Source organism: Brienomyrus brachyistius, chromosome 18, assembly GCF_023856365.1.
Source record: "Brienomyrus brachyistius isolate T26 chromosome 18, BBRACH_0.4, whole genome shotgun sequence".
Taxonomy (NCBI): Eukaryota; Metazoa; Chordata; class Actinopteri; order Osteoglossiformes; family Mormyridae; genus Brienomyrus; species Brienomyrus brachyistius.
This window is the reverse complement of record NC_064550.1, coordinates 3,325,466-3,344,574: the sequence shown is the minus strand read 5'-3', so window position 1 is coordinate 3,344,574 and position 19,109 is coordinate 3,325,466. Positions and strand designations below refer to the sequence as shown.

The window sequence follows — 19,109 nt, the reverse complement described above, 5'->3', positions numbered from 1 at the left end:
ATAAAATCACACATATAGGGTAGGGCATAATCTGGGAATCAGCATAAGGAATTTGCAGTCTGTCTGACATCCCAATCCTGAGATGGTGGGGGCGGGTAAGTCTTTTGGCACAGACATCGCCAAAATCATTCCTCACTGCTAACATGGACTATCTTGCAGCTACATGCTTGTCATTTATAGGGTATAATCTGGGAATCAGTGGGGGTCGGCAAAATAAATTTGAAGTCATTCTGAACTTCCAATCCAGAGATAAGTTATTTTCCTCGCTGCCAAAATACCCCTCCTCCCTTATCTATATTGATTGGAAGGTCAGGTTGCTGAAAAATTTATTATACTGACATCCACAATGCCTAACAATTACCAATCGCTACAACCGCAAAAGAAACCCGCGATGCCCGCCGATTTCCCATCGTTATTACAAAAGTCTCAAAGAGTCGACAGGACTCGAAACCTCTGACAACTTAAGAGGAGTCGGACGCCATCGGTCAAGTGATATTACACAACCAAAGCGAGCTCCGATTTCCAGCTTCGGGTGGCTGGAATTTACTTTGACGAGACGAACTCCGAAGTTTCAGTATTACATGTCCCAACACGCTGTCACCCATCATGGTGCATTTCCCTTCTGGTTTTCCTACTCTACAATTTTGGCATGTAGCCTGAGAGAAATTCAGTTCCTCGTACGTACCGGCGCTGTTTTGGGGTATAACGCAACTTTACGCCCTTTTCACTGGAAGCGTTTTTGACCATCATTCCGCTGTAATTTCAACCTTTTTGTAATAAATAACTTAATTTGACAGCGCCCTGTTATTCTGTACATAGTAAGAGATACAGGAATAGAAAGATTGATCTGTTTGAAGCGGCTGTAGCAGAGCAACAAGTTTGAATATTGAATCGGGATAAAGATCGCATCTTAATGATGTAAGAATAAGATGGCAATATAGCAATGCAGAACTATAATGTCGACGATAAACTAGCGCAAATGCGGCTCCTTGTTGTAATACCTGTATACTACCTGAGTAAATAACAGTGTTGTGCGCCATTCAGACCTAACTTAAGAAAGAGCTTTAAATATCACTGTAGTCCGGCTTTTTACGTCCCCAAATACAATGCATAATGCGCGATGTGACCGAATTATTCAGCGGCGGGAGCTTGTCCCCTTTCTCTTACTGTTACTTATTAAGTGACACAGATAACTCCCGAAAATCATATACGCCATGCCATAGACCGCTTCCGCGTTTGTGACCAACTTTTCAGTCTGAAAATGAAAGTGAAAGATTTATTGCCAAAGTCGCCATTTGATCAAGAAACACGAATACAATTCTGGAATGGTATAAACATCTTTTGTATTCCAAGGTAAGATTATAGTCGACAGATGCAACTAATAATAACATAAGCATGTTTAACCTGTGGTGTCTCGAGAAAAAAATGATTGGGATGGCTATCAGGGGACAGTTATGTTTATGGTGGTGCCCACACCGCACCATGTCTGTTCTATGCTCTCGCTTAGAAAATAAAATCACCCATATTTCGTTTTTATTATTTTGGTGTGCGTGGCCGCCCTTTAAATTCTGCTAAACATAATTAGACGTTTAATGTAATTAACTAATTGCAAGGAGTATATGTTATATTTTGTCGGATGGTAGGTGAACTAACACCACGGTTCGTATACGGCTATGAAAATCGTGGTAAAATCATCGAGTTAAGAAATCACGTTGTCCAGACCTGAGAACGTTATGGAAAACAAAAAATATCAGGAAGTTTTGGAAAAGTCATGGGGTTTTTGAGAACTGCGTTTTTTTCAATCAGCATTCGCAGTATATCTCCGGGCCTAGACTTCGTCTCTCCCGAGCACAGTATCTTGATTACACTTTCCGCGCCAGCGCGGGTTGTGAGTATGTAAGGCTGTTTGGGCAGAAAACGAGAGAAAATACGTCTCGACACCGCACCTCTTGAGATATGGCATTTCCCCCCTTTATACCTCACGACACCGGACTTTCCTAAGGAGTATTGGCATTAAAACACGCGTTTAAATACCGGTGGTGAAAGGCTGTTTATACCGGTTAGGGTACAAATGTAGGTATTAAAACATTTACTGTGGCATTATTTGTTAATGACATTATTATTATTATTATTATTATTATTATTATTATTACTAACATTATTATTATTATTATGTTTATTTCAGCTTTATTGATTGTATAACGTGTTGGGTATCCTTCAAGTAAATATGTAAAGTGAAAGTCAACAATCTGTGTAAATTTGTCATTAAGTTGTTAAAATTTGCTCTAAAAGACAAAATATTTATGCATGGAATTATAATTGCCATCTTAAGATCGCCGTTTTAAATCACAAGCTATGCTCTGTATTTAATGAGTATTTTATGTATTAGCAGTTCCGATAACTAGATATTACGGAGCCCTGTAGTAAATCGTTTGCATATGGCAAGCCCGTTTTAAAATTTCAACCAAATCACACTCCTATCTGTAATAATTTTAGATATCTAAAATACCACATCCTTTAGTCAAAGGGATATTTGTCTTTATGACGGCTAACCTGGCAGGAAATTCATTTCGGATCACTGTACCAGAACATTCTCTTCCTTGTGTAGAAAAATAAATGACTAAATATGTATAGGGAATAATATTTTGTAATTTGCTTTGATTGTTAAAGCGAAGGACTTCCTTGTTCTCAAACTAGTAAACTGATGACGAGACAAAAATCACCTACGTTCTCGTTCGGGGCTCATCGTTTACATGTCACAGTTTATCAGTTTTATATGGGTTAAATGCAGTCTTCGTGAAGTGGAACAGTGATAAAAGTCTTCCAAATGTGCAAAAACAATTTAATATTTCTGTTGCATATTTAGACTGACGGAACTACGTCCCCCCTTCGAACAGAAGAAAAGAGCTGTGCGTGCTCCCGACAGGGGGTGCATTTCACGGCAGGGGTGCAGAATTCGACACAACACCGGCACATAGTTGAGCTGGCTTGCTCCCTTAAGTGGCTGGGTTAGGCTAAACTATATACATATTTACAAAGACTACAATAAAACATCCCGAAATATGTAGTTTAACAAAACGCAGTTTAAAGAAGGCAGCCTACCTGGCGAAATTGCAAACAAACAAATTAAAAGGCCCTAATCGGACTATATACAACAAAAAAGCAGTTTTTAAGAATGTAGCCTACATGGGGAAATTGAACTTTCTGGACCAACAAGCGCAACCAGGCATGAACATTATTATTATTTTTTTTAAATATACATACAACGTCAGAAAATATAACAATGAACAATACCGGAGATAAAATATTTTCTACATACATAACAATGCATAACAATTCATCATAAAATATTACACCACATATACACCTAGGAACATAAATAAATAGAAGAAATACATAAATAAATAAAAATGAATAAATAAATAAAATAAATACATAAATAAAAATGAATAAATAACATAATAAATACATTACAACATATACATTACAACTCCTACTTAAATCGGTCCTTGTAATATTTTTAAAATCTTTGGGTTTTCTTGTTTTTTACCAAGGAAAGCGACTTAACATTTTTTAGCTCAATAAAGAAGATGGAAAATAAGGACAAAGAACCTGTAAATTTCTGTTTGTGAATGAAAAATTTTCCCAGGGGGCGACATGGTGGTACAGTGGTTAGCACTGTTGCCTCACACCTCTGGGACCCGGGTTCGAGTCTCCGCCTGGGTCACATGTGTGTGGAGTTTGCATGTTCTCCCCATGTTGTCGTGGGGTTTCCTCTGGGTACTCCGGTTTCCCCCCACAGTCCAAAAACGTGCTGAGGCTAATTGGAGTTGCTGAATTGTCCATAGGTGTGCATGTGTGAGTGAATGGTGTGTGAGTGTGCCCTGCGATGGGCTGGCCCCCCATCCTGGGTTGTTCCCTGCCTCGTGCCCATTGATTCCGGGATAGGCTCCGGACCCCCCGCGACCCAATAGGATAAGCGGTTTGGAAAATGGATGGATGGATGGATGTATTGGTAATACATGCCCATACAGCTGGCATGGCACGACTTGGTGTTGACTAAATCACTATGATCCCTGAATACGCGCTCTCTTCTAATTCTTCAATAAGCTACGTCTTCCAATAACGCAAAAGCTGTCATGGCAGTTGTAATAATTCGATCATTTTCTGCACCGTTTTATTGCCACAAATTGAATAAAAATCAGGTGCCGTACATTTCTAAACAACATACAATTAATGTCGGTGTATTGGATAAAGTCAGCGTCATGATTGTATCTATAAAAAAGGAAACCACAGTAGCAATGACTTACCACTGGGAACCGTCTGTTTACAAAACCGAGCAGAAACGTGTGTGGGGAGCTGCTGTGAGAATGTGCGTAGCGGTACTCCAAGTTTCGTTTTTATATATCTCAACGTGAGCGTGGAAATGGACATACGCAACATTTTCGTGCATACGCACTGTTTATATATATGAAGCCCCTGGTCTGTAAACAACTGAGTAGGTAAAGTATGTTTGCTGACTGACCAGTGTGCTATTCTCATGCCATTTCTACCCATGCATTTTGTAGTCAGTAGAGTAGTTAAGGCCTGGTGGTCAGTTTGTAAGGTAAAGTTTGTTGTGTTACACACAACACGGAACTAGAGAGGTGAGAGGACGCTGGGATCGACTGCTCGCCGCTTCTCCCTGAGTCTGAGTCTAATACTACCAATTATTACTTGTTTACTATTTTGCTACTTTTTTTTTAATTATTATTTATTTTATTTTACTACTTACTTCTAGTAAAATAGTTTTTGTTAGAAAGTTTCGTACTTTTTTGGAAACTTTTCTTGTTTTGTTTTACCGTCTGCTTTGGATCTTACAGATTTTATCACGTTTTATCAAGTTCTTGTCATCTACCCACCTGCTGCCCGGATATACTGCTATACTGCTTTACCGTCTGCCTTGAATTTTACGGATTTTAGGTCAGTATGGCGTTCATCTATTCCAGTTCTCAGCTCCGCCGACTCCGCCGACTAAATCCCGCAATCACTCCAGGAATTCACATCTCCGTCATTAAAAAACTTGGACTCCTTCACCGTCCACTTTACATTCACAGAGGGTCTGGCCGAAAGTTTATCTTCCATAACCTGCCAAATTGCTCTGCTACTAACATTCCATCTTTCTGGTCACTGGTCGCACGTCTGACGCGTCATCAGAGCGCCGTCACTTCAGCTACTATCAACACTCGAAGTATCGCGAGATCTCAGCACTCAAGCATGGGAAATACCCGAGCCAATGAGAGAAACACTGCGAGATCCTCACATTCCCGGTTGGATTTACTTTGTGGAGAGGACTCTAAACTGCGTGGAGTGGATTTTAGTGCTCTGCGACCTGTACAGAGATTTACTCCGCAGAAATTAGTCAAATTTGAACTATTCAACTCTCAGTCCATCAGCAATGAATCCACATTGATTGAAGAACACATCAGGGAGAAAGGACTTGACTTCATGTGTCTGACAGAAACCTGGCACCAGCCAGAGGTTTACTCTTCCCTGAATGAAGCCTGCCCACCTGGTTACAGTTACTTGGAGGTAGCACGCAGCACGGGGCGTGGTGGTGGCCTAGCTATCATCCACCGTCAGGATCTGGGGTTGTCCCCTATTTCGATATCTGCACCATCTTCATGTGAGTGCCTTGCATTTAAATGTAAGCCCCCTTTTCCCCTGACTCTTCTCCTAATTTACCGACCTCCAAAACCCAACTCTGCCTTCATCCCGGAAATGTCTGATCTTCTCTCAACACTTTGTGCTACCTCTACTAACATTATAATCCTGGGAGATATAAACATCCATGTTGATAATCCCACAGGTTATCTCACTGCTGATTTCCTAGAGCTGCTAGATTCCCTCAACCTACAATATGTTGATGTCCCCACACATTCCAGGGGTCACACACTTGACTTGGTCATTTCAAACTTTGCCCCCATCAGTAATCTACAGGTATATGATCTTGGTATCTCGGACCATAAAATAGTGTCAATGTAGCTGCCCTTTCTCTCCCCCCATATCAAACCAAAACGTCAGATCTAATTCAGTAATCTGAAGAACATCAATGCAGATGCCCTGGACCTTAAATTTCTCTCCTCTGAACCTACCAGCTCCCTCTCTGTTGCTGACCTCGTAGATTTCTACAACCAGTCCCTGAGCAGTCTCCTGGACTTTCATGCCCCCTTAACATCTAGATCTGTCTCATTGTCGTGCTCAGCACCTTGGTACACCTGCGAGCTGCGAAAAATGAAGGCGGCTGGGCGTGTCCTTGAGCTCAAGACCTCTGAGTTGACTGTCCACAAACAGGCTTACAGGGAACACAAGAGGGCGTATGCAGAAGCTCTGAAGGCTGCACGGTCCAGGTTCTATTCCGCCATCATCAGCAACAGCTCCAGAAACTCCAAAATACTTTTTTCAACTATAAATCACCTTCTCAAACCTCCTTCACCTGCCCACTCTGAGGCCACCGAGGAGAGGTGCAACATGCACATCAATTTCTTCAGACAAAAAGTTGATAAAATCCACTCATACCTCTCCATCACAAATATCTTGCCTCCTCCAACTGTCGACCTACAACCTGAGACGGTCCAGCCACTTTGCTCCTTCTCTGCTACCACACGGGAAGAGGTGGAGAACGTCATAAGGAAGATGAAACCATCTACCAGTTCCCTACACTGCACTGCTAAAGGTCAACATCTCTGCCGTCTCTCCACTCATCACCAGGATCATTAACCAATCCCTCCTGACTGGCCATATTCCTTCTACTTTAAAAACTGCTGTCATCAGACCTCTATTGAAAAAACCCACCATGGACTCTGAAGTTCTCTCTAACTATAGGCCCATCTCCAATCTTCCATTTCTCTCTAAAGTTCTGGAAAAAACAGTTGCAGCACAACTTCATGATCACCTCAAACTGAATAACCTGTTTGAAAAATTTCAGTCCGATTTCCGCCCTGGCCATAGCACCGAAACAGCCCTGGTCAGGGTCACCAATGATCTTCTGATGACAGCAGATACTGGTTCCCCTTCTCTACTCGTCCTCCTTGACCTGACAGCTGCTTTTGACACAATAGACCATAACATCCTCTTTCACCGCCTGCAATGCACCATGGGACTCTCAGGAACTGTTCATAACTGGTTCACGTCATACCTAACTGGCAGAACCGAACATGTCGCCCTTGGCAGCGCAAAATCTCACATCCACAACGTCACCTGTGGTGTCCCACAGGGCTCTGTGCTTGGCCCCATCCTTTTTACCATCTACATGCTCCCCCTTGGAAATGTCATTAGCAGGCATGGTTTATCTTTCCACTGCTATGCCGATGACACTCAGCTTTATCTCAGGACTACCCCCGCCTCCTCTACTGCTCCTCTGCCAACATCCACACTAACTACCTGCCTGGAGGAGATAGAGGCGTGGATGAGGCTCAACTTCCTTCAGCTGAACAAATCCAAAACAGAAGCCATCTTAGTAGGCACACTACACCATCTCCGCTCTTCTACCATCACCAGTATCACTTTCTCTGGCCAAAACATCCACCTTTCTATAGCTGTCACCAATTTGGGTGTTAAAATGGATTCTCAACTCACCTTTGACACCAACATCAAACACCTCTTCGGCATCAGTCATCAGTTTACCACCTCAAGAACATCGCTAAACTCCACCCAACACTTTCCCTGGCAGATGCAGAGAAGCTCGTCCATGCTTTTGTCTCCTCCAGGTTGGATTACTGTAATGCACTCCTCATTGGGATTCCTGGCAAGAATATTCAGAGACTTCAGTATATTCAGAACAGCGCTGCCAGGATCCTGATGAGGGTGCGAAAGCATGATAACATCACCCCCATCCTGAAAACCCTTCACTGGCTCCCTGTCCCGCTCAGGATAGAGTACAAGGTCTCCCTTCTCACCCATCAGTGCATCTATGGACATGCCCACCTTTACTTACAAGAACTCCTCACCCCCCATACCTCCTCACACACACTCCGCTCTGTACACACTAACACCCTCCAAGTCCCCAGAACCAAGCTCCGTAGCATGGCTGATAGGGCCTTTTCATCTGTGGCACCAAGGCTGTGGAACGCCCTCCCTGACTACCTGAGAGCCCCACAGTCGACTGATGTTTTTTTAAAAAATCTAAAAACCTAGAATTTTAGAGTAATTTAGTTGAGTATTTTTACTTTTTACTCTTTATAGTCTAGTCTTTGTATTTTATATTATTTATATTATTATTATATTTTATAGTATTTTTATTACACTACTCTTCTATTTTGTAGCACTTTGAGATTGCTAGAATATAAAGTTCAATACAAATACAATTTATTATTATTATTATTATTATTATTAATAATAAACTTTGGGGCGGCATGGTGGTGCAGTGGTTAGCACTGTCGCCTCACACCTCTGGGACCCGGGTTCGAGTCTCCGCCTGGGTCACATGCGTGTGGAGTTTGCATGTTCTCCCCGTGTCGTCGTGGGGTTTCCTCCGGGTACTCCGGTTTCCCCCACAGTCCAAAAACATGCTGAGGCTAATTGGAGTTGCTGAATTGCCCGTAGGTGTGCATGTGTGAGTGAATGGTGTGTGAGTGTGCCCTGCGATGGGCTGGCCCCCCATCCTGGGTTGTTCCCTGCCTCGTGCCCATTGATTCCGGGATAGGCTCCGGACCCCCCGCGACCCAATAGGATAAGCGGTTTGGAAAATGGATGGATGGATGGATAATAAACTTTGTGACCCATAAGTAGGTCCTCCAGCGCTCTGTGGTCCAGACACAGACCAGTGCTTCCCTTTCCACTGTACTGAGAGTGTGAGAAGCAAAAGCTAGTTTTTTTTTTTTTAATTATCTGGATGTAGCTATACAGGATATATAAAGGGATACAGCCAATTCTATAATCTGAGGCATCAGTAGACACTAACGTAGAAAGTGAGGGGTCAAAAAACCCGAGTGCTGAGCTGTCTGTAATCAGTGTTTTAACTTTCTGGAAGCAATTTTGTGCAACTCTTCTCTCATTGGTTCAACTATGGTGGCATAGTTCTGTACAAACTTGGAATACCAGGCAGTCAGTCCAAGGAAGGACCTGAGGGATGCTGCATCTGTAGGCGCTGAAGCATCAAGAATAGCTGTGATGTGGTCATCATTTGGTAGCAAGCCATCTTTGCTTATAGTATGACCAAAGTAAGTTAGCTTATCCTGATAGAATTTGCATTTCTCTGTATTCAGGCGCAATCCTGCTTCCTGTAATCTGTGGAGGACCACCTTTAAGCAAGTTTCATGCTCGACTGATGAGAAGACGATAATGTCATCGAGCTATGAACAAACTCCAGGTAAGTCTTGCAAAACTATGGACATAATTTTCTGAAACGTTGAGGGTGCTGATGCTAGCCCATAGAAGACTTGTTTATATTTGAAGAACCCATCGTGTGTAATGATTGCAGTTAGATCCCTACTGTCCTCATGCAGGGAAACTTGGTGGTAAGCATTCGCTAGGTCAGTTGTAGAAAATATGGTTGCTCCTCTGAGCTCTGAAAACAGCTCTTCTATGTGTGGAATGGGGGTAGCAGTCAGTCACTACAGCCTTGTTTGTCTCCCTGAGATCTATACATATCTTTATCTGTGTACAATTCTTGCGTTGAGTCACCACAATAGGTTACACCGATAGGGATGCATTGATTTTCTTGATAATGTCAGCATCCAGTAGTCACTTTAGCTCAGCAGAAACAGCATCTTGAACAGAGAAGGGCAACCTCCATAATTTCTGCTGTACCGGTTTAACATCAGGTCTCACTTTTACTTTATGGACAAAGTTTTTCACGCAGCCAAGGGCAGGTTAGGACTGATCTGTAGGGGCAGGAGTAGGGAGTGCAGTAGCAGGTGCAGGTTGAACAGGTGCAGCAAGTGAATGCAGGGCTGACACCACTCTTACTGGCTGTTTTGATTTTGGGATCACTTCATTCCCTGTTATGACCATGTTCAGTGTATTGATTAAATCCAGGCCCACTAGCCCAGTAACAGTGATCCTGACTTCACAATTTAAAAAGATGCTGGAGCAGAACATCCATCATACATTGCATGTGTATACAACCTCCCCGGGACTGGAATTCTCAGTTTCGAATATGTCACCAAAGGAATCTGCGATTGTTTCTTGAGTGCACTGCAGCATCGGTTAAAAGTATAAGTCAAGAATAACAATCTTTTTCACTTCTGGTTTCTGGCTCGAGCGGCACAGTATAGCAAAGTGCCCAGTCTTTTCGTGCAATTTGCATATTTTGTTTAACGCGGGGCATTGCGTAGAATTTGACAAATGCTTATCAGAACTACATCTGTAGCATTTGCGAGTATGTGGAGATTTCTTATGAGTATCTGCACTTGAGGAGCGTTTATGTTCCCTCCGTGGCAGCGAATGTATTTCCTGCACAATTACTTCACTGTGTGAGAGCGCCCTAGCATCACATGCGACTTATTCCAGCTTATCCTCTAGCTGCAAACGTTCATGTATGCGTCCACTATAAGTTTTCTCCACAAGTTGCAGCATATCCTTTTTAGCATTTCCGAACTGACACACTGGAAGCATCTCACATAGCACGGGTACATATTGCGCAAACATTTCATCGTGTCTCATCGCACGCGCTGATGAAACTTATGCTTCTCTGCAGTTGCATTCACTTTCTGCACGAAATGCACTCTAAGGGCAACCACAGCCAGATCACAAGTTGTATGTGTGTCATTCAGCGTATAACAAAATCCTCTGAGCTCCCGACACTCAGCTGTCACACTGTGCAGAAATACAGTGCGTTTGCGGGTATCGTGTCACCGGGCTCCCTCTGCATCAATCGCAAGTAGATAATTTTCGATCATTTTTAACCACGTCTCAAATGGCATAGCAGGTTTTCCTGGACACTACAGGAATGTAGGAGGCAAGGAAGTAGCAACGGCTGCCATCCTCTTCACCAATTCAGTTGTATTGTACGAGGTGACGTGGAAAGAAGGAGGCACAGGACGCCGGCTTAAAGTTCATACAAATTCTTTGTCTTAATCCCCGTAATAGAAATAACTCAAGACACAACAGCCAATGGGTACTATTTGCTGCCGAAAATATTGATCGCGTGGTAGGGGGTATATGCGTGTTTGCTGTTTATGTTAACATGCTGGGTGATTTGTATTGCAAAATTAAGATGCAGTACGACACCTGCACTTACACTATGTATAAGAATTAATGTAAAATCAGTTCCATTTTAATTATACTTTTATTTTTAAATTAAAAGTCGATTCTGTTTTCAACAGATTTATGAACTGAATTTGATTTTCAGGGATTTCTCAAGTCAGTTCTGAATGGTGCACAACCCTGTTATGTACTCAAATCGAATACAGGTGATGGAACAACGATATCCATTTACACTAATTTATAGCCTACAGTATAGTTATATATTGCAATATCAACCTCATCATATCATCAGCATTATTACGTTGTCCAACAAAGAGCTTCAATGAGTTTTTGTCATCTATTTTGGCCGAATTTTGTGCCTCTGTCAAAGGACAGCATTCAAAAGTTCAAATAAAAAATGACGTCGAAAATAACTAGTGGGTCCAGGGTTCGGTTTCCTGGAATCTTCTTAGTTAAGTATGTGGGAAAGGAGGGCCACATTCCCCTGGGGAACTGAAGGGGTTGCTGCAGGAGGGTAGTACTCTCTGTGGGATATCAGTCATGATTTAGGATAGACAAGATGGGGGGGGGGGGGGGGGGGGGCTGCTGACTGTATTACACCAGATACATGTTCTCAATCAGGAGGGGGGAGCAATTAGTTGTACTCTGGCTTATCTTACTTGAGGTCAGTTGGATGCACAATCAGATGAAGTGGGTTGGTAGGTAAGTTTATATTTATGTATGTAGCAATACTCTCCACTGAAGGTAGTTTTGAGTCCAATTTGATCCCCTGTGATAGACATCATCACAGGATAGCTGCTTGCTGATTGGTTTAGCGGATATATTGCATAATTAATCGCTTGGTGGATATCGCTCAGTGAAAAAAAAGTAAAAATATGAGCATGCTGAAATGATTTTTGAATCCTGTCAAGCTATGCCATGTAAAGGTTGGGGTAGTGCTGGATCCAAAAATTCGAATATGGCATTTATCGCGTTTTGCGATGAAACTCTTCAAATATATCTTTAGAGTATTTGTAAGACACCAAGAATTACCATTATCGGGAATCCAGGCCCAGAGCACTCGTTAACCTACAATCAAGATAACAAACTATTTTATTTACAAAGGGTTTCTGGAAACGTGTGCTAATTAATGATCAATTGTAAGGTCAGGTCAGATCAGGTTGGGGAGCATGCGCTGATGCAGTGTGTTGCTGCACCCACCACATGGCGGATCTCCTTGGGATCCCAGGTGGCGATCCCCCAGGCAGATGCACGGTCCAGTCCCACACTCCAGAAATGACCATCCATCTGCCGCAGCCAGGTGTTACATGGGAGTCCCCATGGCTTGGTCCAGCCCTTTGGATCCTCAGCAATGTGGATCCTGCAAGCCGGATCATCTGCAGGGAAATGCACCACATGGTCATAGTGCCATAACTGATGCTCCCTCACAATGCAGATAATGTGCCTCATTCCGGACTCCTCTAGCAAGCACTCATTCGACACAAAGTCAAACCAGCAGTACATAAGGATTCTTCGAAGAGAATTGTATAGTGTCCATGTCTCACAGCCATACTGAAAAACAGGGAGCACCAGGAACTCTAAAGACTTGGGCCTTCGTCCTCTTGCAAAAATACCAGGAGTACCACACATCCCTTTCCAGCGACATCCCATGCTCTCCCAATCCATTTGCTGAGTCACCAGAGACATGAGTCACTGCCAAGGTAGGTACGGTAAATCTCTCGACAAGGTCGACATTCTCCCTGCATACACACACACTACTGATCGCTGTGCCTAAGAAGTCATTAAATGCAAGATTTTAGTCTTTAACCAGGACACCCGCAATTGTGGACACTCTTGTCTTGTCTTCACTCAGTCTCTCGAGAGCCCTATCAGAGCCTCAGCTAAGATCACAGCATCGTCGGCAAAGTGAAGATCAGTAAATCTTTCTTCACGAACGGACACCCCACAGCTGCATGACTCCACAACCCTGCCCAGCACCCAGTACATACAAGCATTGAACAGAATAGGAGTAAGAACACACCCCTGGCGAACCTCAGAATCAACTGGGAGGAACAGAGAGGTTCTCTCTCCACTGTGCACAGCACTCACAATACCAGTGTCTCGGCTGGTCATGATGTCCAGTAACTTTAGGGGGATCCAGTGAAGTCTCAGGATGTCCCACAGGGCAATAAACCGAGTCGAACACTTTACAAAAATCGACAAATACTTGTGCTCGATGAGAACTCTCAGTGCAAGGATACAGTTGATGTTAGACTTCTTAGGGGTAAAACCAATTTATTACTTTATAACATCTGAAAGAAATTGAAATTGTTTCTAGTTTATAATAATATTGTTTAGTTTGATTCACTGAATAAACACACACATAACAGATGGGTTTTGAATCTTATGCTGAATGTTTATGCTATATTTTTCCGCCTATATATGGTATGATTGATAAAGTGAAATTTGAGAATGAAACTTTTAGTCACTATTTTAGCTTCAAGCAACAAACCAACGTTGTAGTGCATCATAGTGTTTACATGCAAGAGGTGTTCCAGTTACATGATGGGTGTGTTGCATTTCAACTGTTTTGATGGAGCTCAACATCAAACACACTTAAACAATCTTTTGTAAATAAATACTGCAAAAATATCAAGTAACAGAATGCTGCTTTTTGTTATTTGTAGTAGAACTCCAGCTCCATTTTTGAATGTTTTTCTATCCCTTTATTTATAAGCTTTTAATTAAAAAAAATTATATAAAGATTTTGGTGACACTTTCTATGAAGCCCATATTCGTAAAGCCTAATAACAGCAGGGAGCAACATCAATGACAGGATTGGGGTTTTTAAGAGATACTTAAATTCACAGGACTAACAAAGGAGCATAACGAGAGACAGCTGAGGTGAATTACGGCAGGTCAGTAATGAGAGGAGCGTAAAACGAGGAACAGGCATGTCTACTTCAGGCAACGCTGGGGAGAGAACAGGAGGGGCTGAGGCAGGGTGTGACAGCTATAAATATTTATAAAAAGGCATAAAACATTATAGTCATGTTTCTCATGCATTATGAATGCTCTATGAAAGTCTCATCTATAATGCACTATGAATACCTTTATAATGCATAATGGTCAGTATAACAAGGATGTTTTGTGCTGTATTATGAAGGTATTAATAGATGAGACCATCATAAAGAATTCATAATTCATAATGCATATTATGCATGATTATAATGTGGTATGCCTTTTAATGAATGGTTATAGCTGTGTAGACTGGTCTCGAGTACTACAACACTAGCATATAATATGGCTGTCACGACGGGACTGGAAAGCATGCGAAAGGGGCCTTGAATACGGGCAAACGGAATTTATTGAGGGAGAACAGGCAGACATGCTATGTCAATGACAGACCTGGGGAAACAGTCTTGAATGTGGATTGAAATACACAAGACTAAACGGCAGGAAACGTAGAACAGCAGGCAAAACGGAAGGATTCTACACGGGGTTAATGAGGTAGGCATGGTCCACGAGAGGGCTGGACAGAGGGATGTGACAATGCAAGCCAAACTTTATGAGTAAGCCTTATACTTTTATGAGTATAAGGCTTACTCGTCATAACCTAATTACCTAAGTAATTAGGTGAAGTAACCTAAGTAAAAATAACAGTCTTGCCAGGAAAAATGCAATGTTCACTAATAAGAATGTGAATTCAAGATATCTACAATGCAGTTCTTACTAGTAACAATCATCATTTTTACTAGTAAGAATTTTACTTTTACTAATAAAAATTCATATTATACAACTGCATAATTTAATTTTTACTAGTCATATATTCCCAATTGGCTTCTGTTATATTTTTCACTCAAATATACTAAATAAAATTTTTACTAGTAAGTCATATTGTAGAGATCATGTATTGTGAAAGTTACAAACAACAGGAGTGTATTTGGCTCATCAAGCGAGGAGGAAATTAAACTATTAATTTAAAATTAGAATTTGGGATTTTAGCTTGCACTCCCCCTTCGGGCAGACTACTCCATACTCCAATTACATGCAACAAGAAGTTCTTTCTAAAGTGTTCCTCCACTAATTTCCAACTGTAACCACATGTTCTTGATTTAGAACTTACTTTGATGTAATAAACTGGTTGAACAGCATCTAAACCTGTATGAGTCTTATGTATCTCGATATCCTTTGGTCAAGGCTAAACAAATTCAGCTGTGCCAGCCTCGTCAGACATCCCCCTAAGACCAGGAAACATTCTTGTAGCCCTGCGTTAGACCACTTTTAAAGCAACAATGCCCTTTTTGCTGCAAGATGACCAAACCTGGACACAGTATTCAAGGTGATGTCTGACAAAGTAATTAGCATTACCTCCCTTGATTTAATCTCAACACACCTGGAGATGTAGCCCAGCATCTTATTTACCATTGTAACTGCTTCCCAACATTGGCAAGAGTGAGAAATTCAGCTTTTTTCCAGCCTAATTTCAAGTGGACACCCAAATCTTTCTTGTAATCAGCTTCCTTCATTTCAGTTGAACCCTGAAATGCCTGTACTTCATATTTCTACTCCCTGCAAAGAATCCTACTTTGCAGAAATTCACTTATTGTGATAGATTCTGGAACTGATTAACCACAATTAATGAGGTCCGACTGTATCGGTTAAAGGTGGAGCCAAATTCGAAGTAATAGCAGATATGGTGTTTATAATCTTCTTTAGTAAATAATAATCATTAAACTCATTAACGATGGGTTCATCATTCTCAATTATCAGATCCGCACTATTCTCCAGATTGGTGAATACAGCTTTTAGAGCCCTTTTGACACTGAAATATTATAAACTTTTAACATTGACCTTAGACAGCAATACTATATTTCTCTTGACACGTCTAATATTAACTTTCAACTCGCCCTGTAGATTAATGTACTCCTGCTTTATCGCAACATCCTTTTGTTTCTTTCCATTGATGTACAGATGCCTTTCCCTCTTTCCCTCTTGATGACTTCCTACATGTGCATATTTTAGGGATTTCCTGAGCTCAAATATAGTGTTTTGTGGACACATTGTGTACAATAGTACATTCATATACATAGTCTGTATGAAGGAAAAAAGGGCTTCCTAAGATGCTGTCAGAACGAGTTTGCATGTGTGCAAAAATAGGGTTTTGTGGTAATAAATTTATTCTCTCAGATTTGTAATAAAGCATAATAATGGCTCTTCCATACCCAACAAGTAGCTACACAAAATTGCATTCAGTTCTATAGTGGAAATTAGAGGTTATTGTCATTAAAACCTACTTATTTCCACCCGTCCATTTTCCAAACCACTTATCCTACTGGGTCGTGGGGGGTCTAGAGCCTATCCTGGAAGCAATGGGCATAAGGCAGGGAACAACCCAGGATGGGGGCCAGCCCATCGCAGGGCACACTCGCACACTCACACCTACGGGCAATTTAGCAAGTCCAATTAGCCTCAGCATGTTTTTGGACTGTGGGGGGAAACCGGAGTACCCGGAGGAAACCCCACGACGACATGGGGAGAACATGCAAACTCCGCACACATGTAATCCTGGCGGAGACTCGAACCCGGGTCCCAGATGTGCAAGGCAACAGTGCTAACTACTGCACCACCATGCCGCCCACTACTTATAATTTGCACATGGTAATTAAAATATCTCTATATACCACTGAACCAATATCTTTATAATAATGCATAATATTAGCCTTATTCTGCTAGACCTGCCACATTTCAAACAATTCTATGGCAGAAATGAAGCAAGGAATATATTGCTGCCTAGTTCAACGTAAAAATATAGTGCAGTTGATAAGTATGTGTCTATTTATTCTTCATGTTCACAGAGACCCCATCAGGAATCATCTGCTCTAGATAAGCACCTAAATAGAGGGAGTTGTTCATGAAATGAGTCCCTCTGTGGAGTGTAACACAAAGAGAACTGACAAGTAACAGTGTTATAGTCCAATAGCATGCTTGTCTATTTGAATCTATAGTTAGGCCATAATAAAAAAGGAAACAGGGTTCCTAGCTAGGGCTGGCAACCATCACTCCTACCCAAAATGCCACGTATAGTAAAAAAAATTAACAAATATTGTATAAAAGCTACCTAAAAAAAAAAAAAAACAGGCAAATCTAGTGACGGAGGCAGAAACAATGTTACTTTCATATAGAAATCTTACATTTGTGTGAAATTTCACATTTGGTATATTTCACATTGAAGAGCTTCACGGTAGGTAGAGCAGAAGGCTGAAGAACTGAAGATTTAATGTGATGCTGCCCACATTATTTAAATTATATTTAATAATGAGGATGTGTTCCCCCTTGCTGTCCACAGTGTTCCGATGGACAGAGCAGCTGTTCCTGTACCCAGCTGGATTTCTGTGAAGAGTGACAGCTCAATGGACCTTCCATACCACTTCAGAGAGGGACATTTTCCTGCAGGTCAAAGGTAAATGTGCATTTAAGCAAACACTATTTCAAACACTCAGACTCTCAGTCAAAAAGCATACTGTCACGCTCAGAAGTGGTGTGCGAGACGGGGAAGCAGGAGAAGGAGGCGGAGGTCTGGGGAATATGGGATTTAATGGAAAACGAGAGTAGGGACATGAAACAGGCAACGCACGGCAACACTACACAGTAAGACTTCAATGACGTTTCTAGGGAGACAGACTGAACGTGGACATAAATACACAGGACAAATCGAAATAACAGGAAACAGCTGGCCACAATCGGTATTGCACACATGGTAAATGAGGGGCATGGCACACAGGAGGATCGGACAAGCAGGCTATTACACATACAGGCACATTCAAGCTATGAGGGAAATAGCTTAATAAAGAATGCATCTTTTGAAACTTTCACAAATCCCTTTGTCTTTGACAATTTAAGTTATTCTGTTTTGTATGGAAATTTTAATTGGACTTTATTATTTGTACCCCACAGAATACAATCCACAAATATGCATCGCTATGCCAAATATTTCACTATCCAGAAATCTGTACTTTTATTTGTCCTGTGCAAAATTATATATGCTCCTCCAAAATACCCCAAAGTGGCTCAATAATATTCAGATCTGGTGTCTGTGCAGGCCATGGGCGATGTTCTACTTCAGTTTCATGTTCATCAAACTACTCTGTCACCATTCTTGCTGTTTCTATTGGTGCATAAGTGTCCCAATACACTGCACCACCTTCAGGGTACAATTTTTGCACCACTGGGTAAACATGTACTTGTGCTCCTCGGTGAGGCTGGTGAGGGGCAGCTTGAGGATGCCATCTCAGTAGAGGCCTACGGTGGTGAGGCACTGCGGAACTCCTAGCCACTTCTTCATGTAGGCTGTGACTCCTCTTTTCAGCTTCTCTACTATTGAGATGGGGACCTCATAAATTGAAAGGGGCCACAATGCCCGGGGTAGGGGACGAAACTGGAAGCAGCAGGTCTTTAATTTCCAAGGAAGTTGGGTGTTGACGATGGACTGTATGCCAGCATTAATGTCCTTGCACAGTTGTTTCACCTGGTCTCTGTCTTTCAGGCTTGTATCATAGCACCTTCCGAGGCTTTTTATGGGCTGTTCAGCTATTGTGGGGATTATATCCTCTCTGATGAAGAACCTCTGGTCAGCAAGCACTCCCTTCACCACTGACATGCTGCGTGAACTAGATGCTTTACCTTCATCTGGGCCCAACTGATGTTCTCCTCCAGTTTTCTGAGCAGTCTCCTGTCACATGGGACGGTGGAAGTTAGGGTGGTGATGTCATCTATATAGGCTCTGAGGGGATGGAGGCGCATACAAGAGCTAACTCGTTGTCCACCAATGACCCATTTTGAGGCTTGAATGATGATCTCTATCGCCATGGTGAATGCCAAGGGAGAGACTCTGCATCCAGCCATGATGCCAACCTCCAAGCGCTGCCATGGCGTGGTAAATT

At 42.0% G+C, this 19,109-nt stretch overlaps 1 long non-coding RNA gene across 14 annotated transcripts in view; it reads left to right on the top strand.

The window, feature by feature from the left end:
* The first annotated feature begins 1,250 nt into the window (after positions 1–1,250).
* Positions 1,251–19,109, top strand: part of LOC125713171 (uncharacterized) — a 53,575-nt gene continuing 35,716 nt past the window's right edge. For 13 of the 14 annotated variants that reach the window (XR_007383504.1, XR_007383498.1, XR_007383499.1 and 10 more), the window contains exons 1-2: positions 1,251–1,353; positions 9,246–9,349. This is a non-coding gene — a long non-coding RNA (uncharacterized LOC125713171). Of the gene's footprint in view, positions 1,354–9,245; positions 9,350–17,515; positions 17,671–19,109 lie in introns of those variants that run through there. The other variant, XR_007383506.1, reaches the window with a different exon arrangement.